Source organism: Phyllobates terribilis, unplaced genomic scaffold, assembly GCF_046119375.1.
Source record: "Phyllobates terribilis strain yellow unplaced genomic scaffold, ASM4611937v1 Scaffold_117__1_contigs__length_5270597, whole genome shotgun sequence".
In the NCBI taxonomy this organism is placed as follows: Eukaryota; Metazoa; Chordata; class Amphibia; order Anura; family Dendrobatidae; genus Phyllobates; species Phyllobates terribilis.
Genome location: NW_027362877.1, coordinates 4,679,326 through 4,702,409, shown reverse-complemented (window position 1 = coordinate 4,702,409; position 23,084 = coordinate 4,679,326). Strand labels below are relative to the sequence as shown.

Genomic DNA, 23,084 nt, shown 5'->3' with positions numbered 1-23,084 from the left:
CAGGAGTATGGCTTTTCTCCTTTGTGTTTTCTTTGTGTCTGAGCTGAGCTTTTAGCAAGTTGCTTGTCACACTGAAGTCTTGTATCCACTGTGTCACCTGGACTTTTGGTAATAATGCGAGATTGCTCAGGAGATGATTCCTCATGATCAGGAGGATTATAAGAAGGTGAAGTGCTGTGAAGTCCAGGAGGTGCAGGAAGGGTGATGAGGTTTTCTCCTTTAGAGTGCTTCATGAGATCTTCTTTTTTACAACTTCGTGATAAACCGTTATTATCACAAGGATTTCCTATCAGGATGAAAGATGGATTAGATGTGAATACAAAAGGGATTTCTAAATGTATTTGCTGGAGCTCACAGTGAAGACCCTCGTCAGTGAAAGTACCAGTAATAAGGAGGACAACTACATGCCATAACATTAACACAATGACGGGTAAAGTGAATGACACTTATAATCTGGTGACATTGGCACAAGTCAGGGGTGGCAGAGATTAGACAGCAAATTGACAGTTCCTAAAGGGAACCTGGCATCAGGTTTTACCCCCTTGATGTACCACCAGTGACATTTCACTCTCGCAGCAAGCTTCCTATCATGCAATTAGTATAGAAAAGTGTCCACACAATTAAAAATGGAGTGTCAATATTTCCGCACCATATACAAATGAGACTGACTTGTCACAAAGGTAAAGTTACATCCAGGAGTAGTCGAACTCCAGCCACCATAATCATATCCACAGCACGCCTAAGGACATAATAGGAAATCTTAGAAGGAGACAGAAATAGTACTGAAGATACATTAAGAGGGTGAATCCTAATTACAGGTTTGACAGAGAGAAAGAGTGGCCCATCTGTCAATCCATTATCTCCCCCGCAATATGATCCTGGGATGGCGATGAGTTGCTTTGCCAACTAGAAGCTTACCAATGGCCTAAGGCTCGGCAACGTTCAACAGATTACAAGATTGGATGTGAGACTGAGTCTATTAAGCTACATGCCAGGATAACAAGGACAGTATTTTTGGGAGAAAAACTGGCATTTTGCTCGGTCTGGGCTCATCCAGCATACCAAGAGGAGATACCTGAAACATGTTCATATCCACAATGCCTTGGGTGAGAACATTCCTTTTACATTATACATGTTGATTGTTGAATCAAGGATCATTTGCTATGGTTTGGTATCGTTGCATTGCTTTAATGATTTTTTGTGTTATTATGGTACCCTCTCTGCCACGGAGATGCAATTTGTGACTGAGCCTGCTGGCATTGGCTTGAAGTACCATGGTGGTAATCACCGGAAATGGTCTTCCTGCAATCTTGAAGGAGTTCCCAGAGACGCTTAGCACTTGTTGGCCCTTTTGCCTTCACTGTGCGGTCCAGCTCACCCCAAACCATCTCGATTGGGTTCAGGTCTGGTGACTGTGGAGGCCAGGTCATCTGGCGTAGCACCCCATCACTCTCCTTCTTGGTCAAATAGCCCTTACACAGCCGGGAGGTGTGTTTGGGGTCATTGTCCTGTTGGGGTCATTGTCCGGATGGAATAGCATGCCGCTGCAAGATGGTGTGGTAGCCAAGCTGGTTCAGTATGCCTTCAATTTTGAATAAATCCCCAACAGTGTCATCAGCAAAGCACCCCCACACCATCACACCTCCTCCTCCATGCTTCACGGTGGGAACCAGGCATATAGAGTCCATCCGTTCACCTTTTCTGCGTCGCAAAAAGACATGGTGGTTGGAACCAAAGATCTCAAATTTGGACTCATCGGACCAAAGCACAGATTTCCACTGGTCTAATGTCCATTCCTTGTGTTCTTTAACCCAAACAAGTTTTTTCTGCTTGTTGCCTTGTAGCAGTGGTGTCCTAGTAGCTATTTTACCATGAAGGCCTGCTGCACAAAGTCTCCTCTAAACAGTTGTTGTAGAGATGTGTCTGCTGCTAGAACTCTTGTCTGGCATTGACCTGGCTCTAATCTGAGCTGCTGTTAACCTGCGATTTCTGAGGCTGGTGACTCGGATAAACTTATCCTCAGAAGCAGAGGTGACTCTTGGTCTTCCTTTCCTGGGGCGGTCCTCATGTGAGCCAGTTTCTTTGTAGCGCTTGATGGTTTTTGCAACCGCACTTGGGGACACTTTCAAAGTTTGCCCAATTTTTTGGACTGACTGACCTTCATTTCTTAAAGTAATGATGGCCACTCGTTTTTCTTTACTTAGAATTTGTATTATGGCAAGAAAAAAGCAGCTAACAGTCTATTCAGTAGGACTATCAGCTGTGTATCCACCTGACTTCTGCACAACACAACTGATGGTCCCAACCCCATTTATAAGGCAAGAAATCCCACTTATTAAACCTGACAGGGCACACCTGTGAAGTGAAAACCATTTCCGGTGACTACCTCTTGAAGCTCATCAAGAGAATGCCAAGAGTGTGCAAAGCAGTCATCAAAGCAAAAGGTGGCTACTTTGAAGAACCAAGAATATAAGACATATGTTTCACACTTTTTTGTTAAGTATATAATTCCACATGTGTTAATTGTTACGCACACGCCCGGACTGACTGGCGTGAGCGTGATTAGCGATCCCACTGAACCATGAACCGAGGAGTGCCTGGAGGGGCGTAACTAAGTATCAACTTGGTCCGACCAAGGTCACACGGCGGCTCAGTCGACTCCGTGAACCAGGGACGAACTGAGCAGAGGGACCAGGTGCTACTCCAGGTCAGACCCCGGTCACAGCTGTTTGCCCACACCGGGGAATGCAGGAACAGGCAGGTTAGGCTGGCATACAGACAAGTGGGTACTGGCAGGCACGGCTGGTATGCAGACAGGTGGGAATTGGCAGGCACGGCTGGTATGCAGACAGGTGGACACTGGCAGGCACGGCTGGCATGCAGACAGGTGAGCATTGGCTGGCACGGCTGGCATGCAGACAGGCGGGTACTGGCAGGTAGGAATCCGGGCAGAATAGGGACCAGTACAGACTGGGACACAGGAACGGAGCCGCAGGTGCGGTAGACAAGCAGAGCAGAGCAAAACCCGCAGATGCGGTAGACAAGCAGAGCAAAACCCGCTGGTGCGGTAGACAAGCAGAGCAGAGCAAAACCTGCAGGTGCGGTAGACAATCTGAGCAGAGCAAAACCTGCAGATGTGGTAGACAAGCAGAGCAGAACAAAACCCGCAGGCACGATAGACAAGCAGAGCAGAGCAAAACCCGCAAGCGCGGTAGACAAGCAGAGCAGAGCAAATCCCACAGATGCAGTAGACAAGCAGAGAAGAGCAAAACCCGCAGGCGCGGTAGACAAGCAGAGCAGAGCAAAACTCGCAGATGCGGTAGACAAGCAGAGCAGAGCAAAACCCGCAGGCGCAGTAGACAAGCAGAGCAGAGCAAAACCCGCAGGCAAGGTAGACAAGCAGAGCAGAGCAAAACCCGCAGGTGCGGTAGACAAGCAGAGCAAAGCAAAACCCGCAGGTGCGGTAGACAAGCAGAGCAGAGCAAAACCCGCAGGTACGGTAGACAAGCAGAGCAGAGCAAAACCTGCAGGCGCAGTAGACAAGCAGAGCAAAACCCGCAGGTGAGGTAGACAAGCAGAGCAGAGCAAAACCCGCAGGCGAGGTAGACAAGCAGAGCAGAGCAAAACCCGCAAGTGCGGTAGACAAGCAGAGCAAAGCAAAACCCGCAGATGCGGTAGACAAGCAGAGCAGAGCAAAACTCGCAGATGCGGTAGACAAGCAGAGCAGAGCAAAACCCACAGATGCAGTAGACAAGCAGAGCAGAGCAAAATCCGCAGGCGAAGTAGACAAGCAGAGCAGAGCAAAACCCGCAGGCGCGGTAGACAAGCAGAGCAGAGCAAAACCCGCAGGTGCGGTAGACAAGCAGAGCAAAACCCGCAGGTGCGGTAGACAAGCAGAGCAGAGCAAATCCCACAGATGCAGTAGACAAGCAGAGCAGAGCAAAACCCGCAGATGCGGTAGACAAGCAGAGCAGAGCAAAACCCGCAGATGCGGTAGACAAGCAGAGCAGAGCAAAACCCGCAGATGCAGCAAACAAGCAGAGCAGAGCAAAACCCGCAGATGCAGTAGACAAGCAGAGCAGAGCAAAACCCGCAGGTGCGGTAGACAAGCAGAGCAGAGCAAAACCCGTAGATGCGGTAGACAAGCAGAGCAGAGCAAAACCCGCAGGTGCGGTAGACAAACAGAGAAGAGCAAAACCTGCAGGTGCGGTAAACAAGCCGAGCAGAGCAAAACCCGCAGGTGAGGTGAACGAGCTGAGCAGAGCGAAACCGCAGGTGCGGTGAACAAGCTGAGCAGAGCGAAACCGCAGGTGCGGTGAACAAGCTGAGCAGAGCGAAACCACAGGTGCGGTGAACAAGCAGAGCAGAGCAAAACCACAGGTGCGATGTACAAGCAGGGCAGAGCAAAACCGCAGGTGTGGTGAACAAGCAGAACCAGATACACACAAGGTACTTACAATGAAGTAGCGAGTGTACACAAAACTTGCAAACAGAAGTTCAGAGACATCGAGTTGAAGTTAGGTGCAGGTTCAGACACTGCACGAAAAGGGAAGGTTCGGACATAGAGACAAACAGGTAACAGGCTAGGACACAGTTCAGACAGAAACTGAACCAGGAATAAGATACAGGAACGAGCCTGGGAACTCAGCCCCCAGGGTGGCGGAGACAGACTAGAAGTCACAGATACAGGTAACAGGCCTGGGTATTCAGCCCCCAGGGGCAGAAACAGACAAGATACAGAACAGGACCTGGTAACTCAGTTGCACAGAACACACTGAATGAAAGTGTTGCTCAGGCACCCCCTACTGGGTGGAGGGGGTTCAAGTATCCAGTGATTCACAGCAATAGGCTGGGGAGGCATTAGGAATGCGCACACAGTAACTAAAAGAATCAGGCAGTAGCCGCGCCGCCGCCCTAAGCAATCAGACAAGAGACACAGCAGGTACAGGAGCAAAGTGTGCAGCCTGGATTGATAGGTAAGATGGCGGTCTTGCATGGTGGGAGGTGGTAAGCCATGCCAGCACGCCGCCAGGGATGTTACATTAATTCATAGTTTTGATGCCTTCAGTGTGAATGCACAATTTTCAAAGTAATGAAAATACAGAAAAATCTTTAAATGAGAAGGTGTGGCCAAACTTTTGGTCTGTACTGTAGTTGCTTGGGTTTCCTCTTCCCGGGCTGATATACCCTGTAATTCACCTCCCCAATCTTTTCCCGGACTTCGTATAGCCCTTGCCACTTGGCAATGAGCTTACTTTTTGCTTTGGGCACTGTAAGGTGGCTGCCGGACACACAGTGGATGAGAGATATGCATCACCAAGGTGCATGTCTCCTGTGATATAAGCCTGGAGCAATGCTCTAGTACGCATAGTACTAAGAGAGGTTAATCAGCCATGTTACGTCCAGCTCTAATTGTGAGCATCTGAAGAGTTAGCGCGTGTGGGCTGCTCACCATATCTCCACACCTGGGTGTGGTTCACATGATAAAATGTAGTCTGTTTATGGGTACCCCCTCTATATCTGTTCTTTACTCTGTAATGATGTCCAATTTACTGGGGGTGCACCGGGACAATTTTTTTAAATATTGGAAGCAACAGTTGGAGGATGTGGAGATTCCCGATAATAAATTCCAACCTGTCCTAATCTTAAGAAAACACATTATAAATGAAGCATGGAAAGAAACTCAGTATAAAATTATGCATGGGGCCATTTATGCCCTTAACATACCTAAGAAAAATCCACTAGCAAATAGGCTAACTGCATGTCCTAAAAGCCACCTTCCTTATTCCGACCTTATACACGGCCTTTGGTCATGCCCTGCGTCAGTTTCATATTGGGGACAGGTATCAGATATGATTAACACCATTTTGGGGTCCAGGATATACCCTCTCTCCTTATCTCGCCTTGTTGCACTTCTGGAGTAACACAGAGAACCCTAGTGGAAAGATAGGAGGCCCACCCAAATTGCTCCACACCCTGTTTATCCTGGCAATAAAACAGATACTTAAATATTGGCTAGACCCCAACACCCCCCATTGCAGAAATGGCATCTCAAATTAAACATTTTATGGAGATGGACCAACAAGAAGCCCTTTGTAATAAGGAAACGCAAGCTAGCAAATGTCTTCCAAAATGGAAACAGTTTATTGTGAACTGTTACTCACTAAATGAAAAAAAGAAAATGGTGGAACCCTTCACTTCTACAGCTTGGGTACAAATCGGAGGATCTTAAAAATAGCCTGGGAGCACAATGCGTAAATTAAAGAAGGGGAAGAAAGAGTAGAGAAATCACTAGGCAAGTAGTCTCATTATAGACTGATCACTTTTCCATGACGGCTTTTATAAGTTATATTATCAGTTAGATTTTATGTCAGCTTAGTTGATGAAAGTTATAAAGTTATAAGTTCTTTAGTCCTGGTTTTGTTTGTCTTACCAGTCAATCCTATGAACAATGTCATTATCTACCCAGTCTGCGTACGGGGATCTGATTATCTTCTTTAACCGGTTCCCGACCGCCCACTGTGCATAAACGTCGGCGCTGCCTGGGCTCTGTGCAGCGCCGACGTTTAAAAACGGTGGGTGGTCCCGCAGCGCTCAGGACCCCCAGGGTCCTGCAAGCGCTGCGATTCCGGTGCAGAGCGATAGCTCTGACAGGGGACATCATCGGGACCTGATTGGATCAGGTCCCAATGATGTTAATTAACCCTTTGCTATCTTCTATATGCCATGATCTATAGTGATCGCGGCATATAGAAGATAGTGAGAGGAGAGGGGGTCATCAACTTACCTCTCCGACGGCCCCCTGATAGCTTCCAGGACCTTCCGTTGTTATGGCACCTGGAGGTCACATGACCGCCTCCAGATCTGCCATATATGGTGTCCTGCTATGCTCAGCCCTGCAGCTGAGTCCAACAGGAGACACTGACTGTGAAACAGTCAGAAGATATGTCATGCAATGTAATATATGTCTATTACATTGCATGACATCAGTGATTAGAAAAGTAAAAATGTAAAAAAAAAGTCAAAAAAATGTTTTTAAACTGTTTAAAAAAATCACAAAATAAATAAAAATAAATAAATAAAATATTAAACCAATAAATCCGTATATTTATGCAAAACCAAAAAAAGTACACATATTTGGTATCGCCGCGTCCGAAACAACCCGATCTATAAAACTGTCACACTAATTAACTCCTTCTGTGCACACCGTAATAAAAATAAATAAAAAACGGAGCAAAAAACTATGCTTTTTCATCATATCTCCAAACAAAAAGTGGAAAAAAATGCGATCAAAAAGCAAAATGGAAATAAAAATGGTACCGCTGAAAACGTCATCTTGTTCTGCAAAAAAAAAGCTGCCATACAGCTCCATCAGCCGAAAAATAAAAAAGTTATAGCGCTCAGAATAAAGCGATGCAAAAAAAATATTTTTTTCTATAAAATTGTTTTATTGTGTAAAAGCGCCAAAACTTAAAAAAAATACAGTAAGTGTAGTACCGCTGTAAACGTACTGACCCGAAAAATAACGCTGCCTGATCACTTTTATCACACGCAGAACGGCATAAAAATAAAACCTCAAAAAACAAATCCTGAATTGTTGGTTTTTGTTAATTTTACCTCCCAAAAAACGGAATAGAAAGCGATCAAAAGATGTCACGTACCCAAAAATGGTACCAATAAAAATGTCAACTCGTCCCGCAAAAAACAAGCCGTCACATGACTCTGTCGGCCGAAATATGGAAAAATTATATCTTTCAAAATATGGCGATGCAAAAACTAGATTTTGCAAAAAAAGCATCTCTTAGTGTGTGACAGCTGTCAATCATAAAAACCCGATATGAATCTGGTATCTCTGTAATCGCACCAACCCGAAGAATAAAGTAATCTCATCACTTATACCGCACGAGGAACGGCGTAAAAAATAAATAAAACCAATTCTTCACCTGCCACTGATTTGTTTATTATGTCTCCCAAAGATCGCAGTATGGCTCGGCACACATTTATCCTGCGCTCTACGCTGAGCGCTTACACCAGAGTTTCCGTGTAAATCTCTGAAATACGTGATTCAGCCGGAACCCATGACGGAAGATTCCCTGTAATGAGGCAGATATAGGCCACTGTGGACGCCGTCTAGCCTGGGATCCCACGGTGTCATTTGTTTTAGGCGTGCATAAAAGTTCGGTTGGCCACAGTTTTGTGCACTTCTGAGAAAAAGGACACCGCTAAACAGAGGCCAGACGGAGTCCAGAGTAACTCTGCTGCCTCATTACAGTGAATGGATCCCGCAGGGGTTTCATCTGAATTACATCACTTGGAAATTTAGATGGAAACCCCGATGTAAGTGCTCAGCCTCGAGCGCCGGATAAATGTTACGTAAAATGTTCCCAATAAAAGCTTCAACTCAGTCCTCAAAAAAAACTAGTCCCCACTCAGGTCCGTCATCTGTTAAAAATATAAGGGACTTCCAAGTTACTGGTAGCAGAAAGGCTCTGGAAAAGCGAAATGGCCCTTGCCCCCCAAAAGAAATTAAGAAACTGTGCTCCCAAATCCAAATGCCTATTCTACAATAATTTGTTCTCCTATTGTCAAATAGCGCTCCGTCCCCCCGAGATCTCGCCGTATGGCTGAGCGGTACCATACAGCCACATATGGGGTATTGACACTTTTAGAAGAAATTGTGTGACACATTTCGGCACCATTTTTACCCATTGCCATGTGTGAAAATGTAAAATCTGAGGGTAAAACATTTTTTTGTGGTAAAAATATAATTATGCTTTTTTCACTGCCCAATGGTATAAATTTAAAAATTAAAAAATACTCACTACTTCTCTAGATGATTTCCTAGATGAATTCCTTGAGAGGTGTAATTTACAAAATGGGGTCACTTGTGGGGGTTTCTGCTGTTTCGGCATGTCAGCGACTCTTCAAATGTGACATGGTGTCTGCTGCCTATCCCAGCCAACATAGCGCTCCTTTCTCTTCCGAACCCTGCCGTACACCAAAGCAGTGGTTTTCCCCCACATATGGGGTATCAGCGTACTCAGGAGAAATTGCACAACAAATTTCATGGTGTAATTTCTCCTGTTACCCTTATGATAATGCAAAATTAGGGAATGAAAAACATTTTTTGTGGGAAAAATGTGCAAATTTTATTTTTACGGCTCAATATTATAAGCTTCTGTGAAGCACCTGGGGGTGCAAGGTGCTCACCACACATCTAAATAAGTTCCCTAAGGGGTCTAGTTTCCAAAATGGTGTCACTTGTGGGGGGTTTCCACTGTTTAGGCACATTAGGGGCTCCCCAAATGCAATATGGCGTCCGCTAATTATTCAAACAAATTTTACATTCAAAAAGTCAAATGGCGCTCCTTCCCTTCCGAACCCTGCAGTGCGCCCAAACAGTGGTTTTCCCTCACATATGGGGTATCAGCGCGCTCAAGAGAAATTGTACTACAAATTGTGTATTCCATTTTTTCCTGTTACCCTTGTGAAAATAAAAAAATTGGGTCTAAAGTAACATTTTTGTGAAAAAAAGTTAAATGTTCATTGTTTTCTTCCACATTCCAAAAATTCCCGTGAAGCACCTGAAGGGTTAATAAACTTCTTGAATGTGGTTTTGAGCACCTTGAGGGGTGCAGTTTTTAGAATGGTGACACTTTTGGGTATTTTCTGTCATAAAGGCCCCTCAAAGTCACTTCAAATAAGATGTGGTCCCTAAAAAAATGTTTTTGTAAATTTTGTTGGAAAAATGAGAAATCGCTGGTCAACTTTTAACCTTTATAGTTTCCTAACAAAAAAAAAAATTGGTTCCAAAATTGTGCTCATGTAAAGTAGACATGTGGGAAATGTTATTTATTAACTCTTTTCTGTGACATATCTCTCTGATTTAAGGGCATAAAAATTCAAAGTTTGAAAATTGCAAAATTTTCGCCAAATTTCCAATTTTTTCACAAATAAACGCAAGTGATATCGAAGAAATTTTACCACTATCATGAAGAACAATATGTCACGAAAAAACAATCTCAGAATCAGGGGGATCCGTTGAAACGTTCCAGAGTAATACAGTGGTCAGAATTGAAAAAATTGGCCCGGTCACGAAGGCAAAAACAGGCTCTGGTGTGAAGTGGTTAAGTGTGACAAACATGCCAAAAAAAAAGAAATCAGGAAGGGGCAAACACTTTTCACACAACTGTATAATTTTTTGGGCTAACTGCAAAATGCTGTGTGTGGTGGAAAACAAACACTGGGGGTACATGGGGTGCAGGCTGTATATGGGCAGGGCATGTTGGGCTATACGCTGCATGTGGGGGATACATGGAGTGCAGGCTGTATATGGGGTGCTGCCTGTATGGGGAGTACATTGGGGTGGTGAGTAAATGAGGATGTTGGCTGTGTGGTGGGTATATGGTGCGCTGGCTGTGTGGTGAATACATGGCACGTTGGCTGTGTGGGGGGTACATGGTGCGCTGGCTGTGTTGTGAATACATGGCATGTTGGCTGTGTGGGGGGTACATGGTGCGCTGGCTGTGTGGTGAGTACATGGCATGTTGGCTGTGTGGGGGGTATATGGTGCGCTGGCTGTGTGGTGAATACATGGCATGTTGGCTGTGTGGGGGGTACATGGTGCACTGGCTGTGTGGTGAATACATGGCATGTTGGCTGTGTGGGGGGTACATGGTGTGTTGGCTGTGTTGTGAATACATGGCATGTTGGCTGTGTTGTGAATACATGGCATGTTGGCTGTGTGGGGGGTATATGGTGCGCTGGCTGTGTTGTGAATACATGGCACGTTGGCTGTGTGGGGGGTACATGGTGCGCTGGCTGTGTTGTGAATACATGGCATGTTGGCTGTGTGGGGGGTATATGGTGCGCTGGCTGTGTGGTGAGTACATGGCATGTTGACTGTGTGGGGGGTACATGGTGCGCTGGCTGTGTTGTGAATACATGGCACGTTGGCTGTGTGGGGGGTATATGGTGCGCTGGCTGTGTTGTGAATACATGGCACGTTGGCTGTGTGGTGGGTATATGATGCGCTGGCTGTGTTGTGAATACATGGCATGTTGGCTGTGTGGGGGGTACATGGTGTGTTGGCTGTGTGGTGAATACATGGCACGTTGGCTGTGTGGGGGGTATATGGTGCGCTGGCTGTGTGGTGAGTACATGGCATGTTGGCTGTGTGGGGGGTACATGGTGCGCTGGCTGTGTTGTGAATACATGGCACGTTGGCTGTGTGGTGGGTATATGGTGCGCTGGCTGTGTTGTGAATACATGGCACGTTGGCTGTGTGGGGGGTATATGGTGCGCTGGCTGTGTTGTGAATACATGGCACATTGGCTGTGTGGTGGGTATATGGTGCGCTGGCTGTGTTGTGAATACATGGCACGTTGGCTGTGTGGGGGGTATATGGTGCGCTGGCTGTGTTGTGAATACATGGCACGTTGGCTGTGTGGGGGGTACATGGTGCGCTGGCTGTGTGGTGAATACATGGCATGTTGACTGTGTGGGGGGTACATGGTGCGATGGCTGTGTGGTGAATACATGGCATGTTGGCTGTGTGGGGGGTACATGGTGCGCTGGCTGTGTTGTGAATACATGGGATGTTGGCTGTGTGGGGGGTACATGGTGCGCTGGCTGTGTTGTGAATACATGGCACGTTGGCTGTGTGGTGGGTATATGGTGTGTTGGCTGTGTTGTGAATACATGGCATGTTGGCTGTGTGGGGGGTACATGGTGCGCTGGCTGTGTTGTGAATACATGGCACGTTGGCTGTGTGGTGGGTATATGGTGCGCTGGCTGTGTTGTGAATACATGGCATGTTGGCTGTGTGGGGGGTATATGGTGCGCTGGCTGTGTTGTGAATACATGGCATGTTGGCTGTGTGGGGGGTATATGGCGCGCTGGCTGTGTTGTGAATACATGGCACGTTGGCTGTGTGGTGGGTATATGGTGTGTTGGCTGTGTGGTGAATACATGGCATGTTGGCTGTGTGGGGGGTATATGGTGCACTGGCTGTGTTGTGAATACATGGCATGTTGGCTGTGTGGGGGGTATATGGTGCACTGGCTGTGTTGTGAATACATGGCACGTTGGCTGTGTGGTGGGTATATGGTGCGCTGGCTGTGTTGTGAATACATGGCACGTTGGCTGTGTGGGGGGTATATGGTGCGCTGGCTGTGTTGTGAATACATGGCACGTTGGCTGTGTGGTGGGTATATGGTGCGCTGGCTGTGTTGTGAATACATGGCACGTTGGCTGTGTGGGGGGTATATGGTGCGCTGGCTGTGTTGTGAATACATGGCACGTTGGCTGTGTGGGGGGTACATGGTGCGCTGGCTGTGTGGTGAATACATGGCATGTTGACTGTGTGGGGGGTATATGGTGCGCTGGCTGTGTTGTGAATACATGGCATGTTGGCTGTGTGGGGGGTACATGGTGCGCTGGCTGTGTTGTGAATACATGGCATGTTGGCTGTGTGGGGGGTACATGGTGCGCTGGCTGTGTGGTGAATACATGGCATGTTGGCTGTGTGGGGGGTACATGGTGCGCTGGCTGTGTTGTGAATACATGGGATGTTGGCTGTGTGGGGGGTACATGGTGCGCTGGCTGTGTTGTGAATACATGGCACGTTGGCTGTGTGGTGGGTATATGGTGTGTTGGCTGTGTTGTGAATACATGGCATGTTGGCTGTGTGGGGGGTATATGGTGCGCTGGCTGTGTTGTGAATACATGGCATGTTGGCTGTGTGGGGGGTATATGGCGCGCTGGCTGTGTTGTGAATACATGGCACGTTGGCTGTGTGGTGGGTATATGGTGTGTTGGCTGTGTGGTGAATACATGGCATGTTGGCTGTGTGGGGGGTATATGGTGCACTGGCTGTGTTGTGAATACATGGCATGTTGGCTGTGTGGTGGGTATATGGTGCGCTGGCTGTGTTGTGAATACATGGCACGTTGGTTGTGTGGGGGGTATATGGTGCGCTGGCTGTGTGGTGAATACATGGCATGTTGGCTGTGTGCGGGGTACATGGTGCGCTGGCTGTGTGGTGAATACATGGCATGTTGGCTGTGTGGGGGGTACATGGTGCGCTGGCTGTGTTGTGAATACATGGCATGTTGGCTGTGTGGGGGGTACATGGTGCGCTGGCTGTGTTGTGAATACATGGCATGTTGGCTGTGTGGGGGGTACATGGTGTGTTGGCTGTGTGGTGAATACATGGCATGTTGGCTGTGTGGGGGGTATATGGTGCGCTGGCTGTGTGGTGAATACATGGCATGTTGGCTGTGTGCGGGGTACATGGTGCGCTGGCTGTGTGGTGAATACATGGCATGTTGGCTGTGTGGGGGGTACATGGTGCGCTGGCTGTGTTGTGAATACATGGCATGTTGGCTGTGTGGGGGGTACATGGTGCGCTGGCTGTGTTGTGAATACATGGCATGTTGGCTGTGTGGGGGGTACATGGTGTGTTGGCTGTGTGGTGAATACATGGCATGTTGGCTGTGTGGGGGGTATATGGTGCGCTGGCTGTGTGGTGAATACATGGCATGTTGGCTGTGTGGGGGGTACATGGTGTGTTGGCTGTGTGGTGAATACATGGCATGTTGGCTGTGTGGGGGGTACATGGTGTGTTGGCTGTGTGGTGAATACATGGCATGTTGGCTGTGTGTTGGGTATATGGTGCGCTGGCTGTGTTGTGAATACATGGCACGTTGGCTGTGTGGGGGGTATATGGTGCGCTGGCTGTGTGGTGAATACGTGGCATGTTGGCTGTGTGCGGGGTACATGGTGCGCTGGCTGTGTGGTGAATACATGGCATGTTGGCTGTGTGGGGGGTACATGGTGCGCTGGCTGTGTTGTGAATACATGGCACGTTGGCTGTGTGGTGGGTATATGGTGTGTTGGCTGTGTTGTGAATACATGGCATGTTGGCTGTGTGGGGGGTACATGGTGTGTTGGCTGTGTTGTGAATACATGGCATGTTGGCTGTGTGGGGGGTACATGGTGCGCTGGCTGTGTTGTGAATACATGGCATGTTGGCTGTGTGGGGGGTACATGGTGCGCTGGCTGTGTTGTGAATACATGGCATGTTGGCTGTGTGGGGGGTACATGGTGTGTTGGCTGTGTGGTGAATACATGGCACGTTGGCTGTGTGGGGGGTACATGGTGTGTTGGCTGTGTGGTGAATACATGGCATGTTGGCTGTGTGGGGGGTACATGGTGTGTTGGCTGTGTGGTGAATACATGGCACGTTGGCTGTGTGGTGGGTATATGGTGCGCTGGCTGTGTTGTGAATACATGGCATGTTGGCTGTGTGGGGGGTACATGGTGTGCTGGCTGTGTTGTGAATACATGGCATGTTGGCTGTGTGGGGGGTATATGGTGCGCTGGCTGTGTTGTGAATACATGGCATGTTGGCTGTGTGGGGGGTACATGGTGCGCTGGCTGTGTTGTGAATACATGGCATGTTGGCTGTGTGGGGGGTATATGGTGCGCTGGCTGTGTTGTGAATACATGGCATGTTGGCTGTGTGGGGGGTATATGGTGCGCTGGCTGTGTGGTGAATACATGGCATGTTGGCTGTGTGGGGGGTATATGGTGCGCTGGCTGTGTGGTGAATACATGGCATGTTGGCTGTGTGGGGGGTATATGGTGTGTTGGCTGTGTTGTGAATACATGGCATGTTGGCTGTGTGGTGGGTATATGGTGTGCTGGCTGTGTTGTGAATACATGGCATGTTGGCTGTGTGGGGGGTACATGGTGCGCTGGCTGTGTTGTGAATACATGGCATGTTGGCTGTGTGGGGGGTATATGGTGCGCTGGCTGTGTTGTGAATACATGGCATGTTGGCTGTGTGGTGGGTATATGGTGCGCTGGCTGTGTGGTGAGTACATGGCATGTTGGCTGTGTGGGGGGTACATGGTGCGCTGGCTGTGTGGTGAGTACATGGCATGTTGGCTGTGTGGGGGGTATATGGTGCGCTGGCTGTGTGGTGAATACATGGCACGTTGGCTGTGTGGGGGGTACATGGTGCGCTGGCTGTGTTGTGAATACATGGCATGTTGGCTGTGTGGGGGGTATATGGTGCGCTGGCTGTGTTGTGAGTACATGGCATGTTGGCTGTGTGGGGGGTACATGGTGCGCTGGCTGTGTTGTGAATACATGGCATGTTGGCTGTGTGGGGGGTACATGGTGCGCTGGCTGTGTGGTGAGTACATGGCATGTTGGCTGTGTGGGGGGTATATGGTGCGCTGGCTGTGTGGTGAATACATGGCATGTTGGCTGTGTGGGGGGTACATGGTGCACTGGCTGTGTGGTGAATACATGGCATGTTGGCTGTGTGGGGGGTACATGGTGTGTTGGCTGTGTTGTGAATACATGGCATGTTGGCTGTGTTGTGAATACATGGCATGTTGGCTGTGTGGGGGGTATATGGTGCGCTGGCTGTGTTGTGAATACATGGCACGTTGGCTGTGTGGGGGGTACATGGTGCGCTGGCTGTGTTGTGAATACATGGCATGTTGGCTGTGTGGGGGGTATATGGTGCGCTGGCTGTGTGGTGAGTACATGGCATGTTGACTGTGTGGGGGGTACATGGTGCGCTGGCTGTGTTGTGAATACATGGCACGTTGGCTGTGTGGGGGGTATATGGTGCGCTGGCTGTGTTGTGAATACATGGCACGTTGGCTGTGTGGTGGGTATATGATGCGCTGGCTGTGTTGTGAATACATGGCATGTTGGCTGTGTGGGGGGTACATGGTGTGTTGGCTGTGTGGTGAATACATGGCACGTTGGCTGTGTGGGGGGTATATGGTGCGCTGGCTGTGTGGTGAGTACATGGCATGTTGGCTGTGTGGGGGGTACATGGTGCGCTGGCTGTGTTGTGAATACATGGCACGTTGGCTGTGTGGTGGGTATATGGTGCGCTGGCTGTGTTGTGAATACATGGCACGTTGGCTGTGTGGGGGGTATATGGTGCGCTGGCTGTGTTGTGAATACATGGCACATTGGCTGTGTGGTGGGTATATGGTGCGCTGGCTGTGTTGTGAATACATGGCACGTTGGCTGTGTGGGGGGTATATGGTGCGCTGGCTGTGTTGTGAATACATGGCACGTTGGCTGTGTGGGGGGTACATGGTGCGCTGGCTGTGTGGTGAATACATGGCATGTTGACTGTGTGGGGGGTACATGGTGCGATGGCTGTGTGGTGAATACATGGCATGTTGGCTGTGTGGGGGGTACATGGTGCGCTGGCTGTGTTGTGAATACATGGGATGTTGGCTGTGTGGGGGGTACATGGTGCGCTGGCTGTGTTGTGAATACATGGCACGTTGGCTGTGTGGTGGGTATATGGTGTGTTGGCTGTGTTGTGAATACATGGCATGTTGGCTGTGTGGGGGGTATATGGTGCGCTGGCTGTGTTGTGAATACATGGCATGTTGGCTGTGTGGGGGGTATATGGTGCGCTGGCTGTGTTGTGAATACATGGCATGTTGGCTGTGTGGGGGGTATATGGCGCGCTGGCTGTGTTGTGAATACATGGCACGTTGGCTGTGTGGTGGGTATATGGTGTGTTGGCTGTGTGGTGAATACATGGCATGTTGGCTGTGTGGGGGGTATATGGTGCACTGGCTGTGTTGTGAATACATGGCACGTTGGCTGTGTGGTGGGTATATGGTGCGCTGGCTGTGTTGTGAATACATGGCACGTTGGCTGTGTGGGGGGTATATGGTGCGCTGGCTGTGTTGTGAATACATGGCACGTTGGCTGTGTGGTGGGTATATGGTGCGCTGGCTGTGTTGTGAATACATGGCACGTTGGCTGTGTGGGGGGTATATGGTGCGCTGGCTGTGTTGTGAATACATGGCACGTTGGCTGTGTGGGGGGTACATGGTGCGCTGGCTGTGTGGTGAATACATGGCATGTTGACTGTGTGGGGGGTATATGGTGCGCTGGCTGTGTTGTGAATACATGGCATGTTGGCTGTGTGGGGGGTACATGGTGCGCTGGCTGTGTTGTGAATACATGGCATGTTGGCTGTGTGGGGGGTACATGGTGCGCTGGCTGTGTGGTGAATACATGGCATGTTGGCTGTGTGGGGGGTACATGGTGCGCTGGCTGTGTTGTGAATACATGGGATGTTGGCTGTGTGGGGGGTACATGGTGCGCTGGCTGTGTTGTGAATACATGGCACGTTGGCTGTGTGGTGGGTATATGGTGTGTTGGCTGTGTTGTGAATACATGGCATGTTGGCTGTGTGGGGGGTATATGGTGCGCTGGCTGTGTTGTGAATACATGGCATGTTGGCTGTGTGGGGGGTATATGGCGCGCTGGCTGTGTTGTGAATACATGGCACGTTGGCTGTGTGGTGGGTATATGGTGTGTTGGCTGTGTGGTGAATACATGGCATGTTGGCTGTGTGGGGGGTATATGGTGCACTGGCTGTGTTGTGAATACATGGCATGTTGGCTGTGTGGGGGGTATATGGTGCGCTGGCTGTGTTGTGAATACATGGCATGTTGGCTGTGTGGGGGGTATATGGCGCGCTGGCTGTGTTGTGAATACATGGCACGTTGGCTGTGTGGTGGGTATATGGTGTGTTGGCTGTGTGGTGAATACATGGCATGTTGGCTGTGTGGTGGGTATATGGTGCGCTGGCTGTGTTGTGAATACATGGCACGTTGGTTGTGTGGGGGGTATATGGTGCGCTGGCTGTGTGGTGAATACATGGCATGTTGGCTGTGTGCGGGGTACATGGTGCGCTGGCTGTGTGGTGAATACATGGCATGTTGGCTGTGTGGGGGGTACATGGTGCGCTGGCTGTGTTGTGAATACATGGCACGTTGGCTGTGTGGTGGGTATATGGTGTGTTGGCTGTGTTGTGAATACATGGCATGTTGGCTGTGTGGTGGGTATATGGTGTGTTGGCTGTGTTGTGAATACATGGCATGTTGGCTGTGTGGGGGGTACATGGTGCGCTGGCTGTGTTGTGAATACATGGCATGTTGGCTGTGTGGGGGGTACATGGTGCGCTGGCTGTGTTGTGAATACATGGCATGTTGGCTGTGTGGGGGGTACATGGTGTGTTGGCTGTGTGGTGAATACATGGCACGTTGGCTGTGTGGGGGGTACATGGTGTGTTGGCTGTGTGGTGAATACATGGCATGTTGGCTGTGTGGGGGGTACATGGTGTGTTGGCTGTGTGGTGAATACATGGCATGTTGGCTGTGTGTTGGGTATATGGTGCGCTGGCTGTGTTGTGAATACATGGCACGTTGGCTGTGTGGGGGGTATATGGTGCGCTGGCTGTGTGGTGAATACGTGGCATGTTGGCTGTGTGGGGGGTACATGGTGCGCTGGCTGTGTTGTGAATACATGGCATGTTGGCTGTGTGGGGGGTACATGGTGCGCTGGCTGTGTTGTGAATACATGGCATGTTGGCTGTGTGGGGGGTACATGGTGCGCTGGCTGTGTTGTGAATACATGGCATGTTGGCTGTGTGGGGGGTACATGGTGCGCTGGCTGTGTTGTGAATACATGGCATGTTGGCTGTGTGGGGGGTACATGGTGTGTTGGCTGTGTGGTGAATACATGGCACGTTGGCTGTGTGGGGGGTACATGGTGTGTTGGCTGTGTGGTGAATACATGGCATGTTGGCTGTGTGGGGGGTACATGGTGTGTTGGCTGTGTGGTGAATACATGGCATGTTGGCTGTGTGTTGGGTATATGGTGCGCTGGCTGTGTTGTGAATACATGGCACGTTGGCTGTGTGGGGGGTATATGGTGCGCTGGCTGTGTGGTGAATACGTGGCATGTTGGCTGTGTGCGGGGTACATGGTGCGCTGGCTGTGTGGTGAATACATGGCATGTTGGCTGTGTGGGGGGTACATGGTGCGCTGGCTGTGTTGTGAATACATGGCACGTTGGCTGTGTGGTGGGTATATGGTGTGTTGGCTGTGTTGTGAATACATGGCATGTTGGCTGTGTGGGGGGTACATGGTGTGTTGGCTGTGTTGTGAATACATGGCATGTTGGCTGTGTGGGGGGTACATGGTGCGCTGGCTGTGTTGTGAATACATGGCATGTTGGCTGTGTGGGGGGTACATGGTGCGCTGGCTGTGTTGTGAATACATGGCATGTTGGCTGTGTGGGGGGTACATGGTGTGTTGGCTGTGTGGTGAATACATGGCACGTTGGCTGTGTGGGGGGTACATGGTGTGTTGGCTGTGTGGTGAATACATGGCATGTTGGCTGTGTGGGGGGTACATGGTGTGTTGGCTGTGTGGTGAATACATGGCACGTTGGCTGTGTGGTGGGTATATGGTGCGCTGGCTGTGTTGTGAATACATGGCATGTTGGCTGTGTGGGGGGTACATGGTGTGCTGGCTGTGTTGTGAATACATGGCATGTTGGCTGTGTGGGGGGTATATGGTGCGCTGGCTGTGTTGTGAATACATGGCATGTTGGCTGTGTGGGGGGTACATGGTGCGCTGGCTGTGTTGTGAATACATGGCATGTTGGCTGTGTGGGGGGTATATGGTGCGCTGGCTGTGTTGTGAATACATGGCATGTTGGCTGTGTGGGGGGTATATGGTGTGCTGGCTGTGTGGTGAATACATGGCACGTTGGCTGTGTGGGGGGTACATGGTGCGCTGGCTGTGTTGTGAATACATGGCATGTTGGCTGTGTGGGGGGTACATGGTGCGCTGGCTGTGTTGTGAATACATGGCATGTTGGCTGTGTGGGGGGTACATGGTGCGCTGGCTGTGTTGTGAATACATGGCATGTTGGCTGTGTGGGGGGTATATGGTGCGCTGGCTGTGTTGTGAATACATGGCATGTTGGCTGTGTGGGGGGTATATGGTGCGCTGGCTGTGTGGTGAATACATGGCATGTTGGCTGTGTGGGGGGTATATGGTGCGCTGGCTGTGTGGTGAATACATGGCATGTTGGCTGTGTGGGGGGTATATGGTGTGTTGGCTGTGTTGTGAATACATGGCATGTTGGCTGTGTGGTGGGTATATGGTGTGCTGGCTGTGTTGTGAATACATGGCATGTTGGCTGTGTGGGGGGTACATGGTGCGCTGGCTGTGTTGTGAATACATGGCATGTTGGCTGTGTGGGGGGTATATGGTGCGCTGGCTGTGTTGTGAATACATGGCATGTTGGCTGTGTGGTGGGTATATGGTGTGCTGGCTGTGTTGTGAATACATGGCATGTTGGCTGTGTGGGGGTATATGGTGCGCTGGCTGTGTTGTGAATACATGGCATGTTGGCTGTGTGGTGGGTATATGGTGTGCTGGCTGTGTTGTGAATACATGGCATGTTGGCTGTGTGGGGGGTACATGGTGCGCTGGCTGTGTTGTGAGTACATGGCACGTTGGCTTCTCATGGGGTGCTGGCTACATAGGGTGTTAACTGGGTAGGGACTACATAGGGTGTTTGCTGTGTGGGGGTACATGGGATGTTTGTTGTGTGGTTGGTACATGGGGTGCTGGCTGTATTTGGAAGGTACATGGGGTGCTGGCTGTGTGATATAGCGACATAAATGAAGGAAAGTAAGTGCTCCTACGTGGAGCTGAAGGTTCAGTAAGGGCACAGTATGGGAGGCAGTATATACGGAGGGACATTACGTAGGCACAACATGGAGCGAGTACCGTGTGAATTTGGGGCACAGTATGGAGAGGGGGCATTGTGGGGAGGGGCACTGCAGATGGGGACAGTGTGGAGGCTATAGGTCATAACGTAGGTATAGTGTGTAGGATAGACAGTGTATAGGTCATAGTTGTTAAGGGGCGATGGTGTGCTGGATATCTATAATATAACAGGAGATGCGTGTCTCTGTCTGAAGCCTTTATAGACTGCGCAAGCGCGACACGCCTGCGCAGTCTGGCTCCAGACAGAAGACCGCATGGAGCCATTACAGGTAAGAAGAGTGTGTGGCGCCGGAGATCACGGTATGTGCAGACACTGAATGCATACCGCGATCTCCAGCGCCATACTTACATACTTACCTGACCGGTAGGAGTGTTGCCGCGGCGCCTCTCTTTGCCGGAGACCGGGGCAGGAGTGAGGCGTCGGAATCGGCGCATGCGTATAGCGCTATCCAGCGCCATTTTACTGAAGACACATTTGCAGTGCCATGAACTAGCGGTGGAACCGCTTTCTACAACAGGCTCCCCATATACTCCATGGTTAAGGTAGTTTCCGCTATATTGAGTTATTTTGTCCTGATTCCTGATTCTCATGCCTTAACCCCCTCATATCAGGCAGTCTGTTGTACTGATGAAGGTCGGTTTGACCGAAACATTTGTCATTTATTTAATTTTTGGACTGCATTAAAATTTCTTTTACTTGATCTAATCTGAGTGCCGAGGTTTTTCCACTATATATACCAGGATTGGGGGGTGAGGGGTACCACACATACCAGGATTGGTGGGTGAGGGGACCATGCATACCAGGATGAGGGGTACCACACATACCATTATTGGGGGGGGGTGAGTGGACCATGCATACCAGGATTGGAGGGTGAGGGGACCATGCATACCAGGATTGGGGGGTGAGGGGACCATACATACCAGGATTGGGGGGTGAGGGGACAATGCATACCAGGATTGGGGGGTGAGGGGACCATGCATACCAGGATTGGGGGGTGAGGGGACCATGCATACCAAGATTGGGGGGTGCCATGCATACCAGAATAAGGATGAGGGGTACCATACATACCAGGATAGGAATGCGGGGTATCATGCATACCAGGATAGGGATGAGGGGTGCCATGCATACTAGGAATTGGGATGAGGGGTGCCATGCATACCAGGATGAGGGGTACCATACATACCAGGATTGGGGGATGAGTGGTGCCATGCATACCAGGATGAGGGATTGGGTACCATACATACCAGGATTGGGGGATGAGGGGTGCCATACATACCAGAATTGGGATGAGTGGTGCCATGCATACCAAGATAAGGGATGGGGTGCCATGCATACCAGGATAGGGATAAGGGGTGCCATGCATACTAGGATGAGGGATTGGGTGCCATGCATACCAGGTTTCTGGGATGAGGAGGCCTTACATACCAGAATTGGGATGAGAGGTGCCATGCATACCAGGATGAGGGGTTCCATACATACCAGAATAGGGATGAGGGGTACCATGCATACCAGGATGAGGGATGGGGTGCCATGCATACCAGGATAGTGATGAGGGGTAACATACAAACCAGGATGAGGGGTACCATACATACCAGGATTGGGGGATGAGGGGTACCATACATACCAGAATGAGGGATGGGGTGCCATGCATACCAGGATTGGGGGATGAGGGGTGCCATACATACCAGGATTGGGATGAGGAATGCAGTGTATACCAGATTTGGAATGAGGGGTGCCATACATACCAGGATTAAGGATGAGGGGTGCCATGCATACCAGGATTGGGAATGAGGGGTGCCATGCATACCAGGATTGGGGATGAGGGGTGCCATGCATACCAAGATTGGGGATGAGGGGTGCCATGCATACCAAGATTGGGGATGAGGGGTGCCATGCATACCAGGATAATAATGAGGGGTACCATGCATACCAGGATGTGGGTGAGGGGCCCATGCATACCAGGATGAGGGATACCATACATACCAGGATAGGGAAGAGGGATGGGGCACCATGCATACCAGGATAGTGATGAGGAGTACCATACATACCAGGATTGGGCATGAGGGGTGCCACGCATACCAGGATTGGGGATGAGGGGTGCCACGCATACCAGGATTGGGGGTGAGGGGTGCCATGCATACCAGGTTTGGGGGTGAGGGGTGCCATGCATTACAGGATTGGGGATGAAGGGTGCCATGCATACCAGGATATGGATGAGGGATGCCATGCATACCAGGATTGGGTATGAGGGGTGCCACGCATACCAGGATTGGGGGTGAGGGGTGCCATGCATACCAGGATTGGGGGTGAGGGGTGCCATGCATACTAGGATTGGGGGTGAGGGGTGTCATGCATTACAGGATTGGAGATGAAGGGTGCCATGCATACCAGGATAGGGATGAGGGGTGCCATGCATACCAGGATAGGAATGA

General features: G+C 49.9%; 1 pseudogene; it reads right to left on the bottom strand.

The window, feature by feature from the left end:
- Positions 1-23,084, bottom strand: part of LOC141201544 (uncharacterized) — a 62,017-nt pseudogene that overhangs the window by 1,400 nt on the left and 37,533 nt on the right.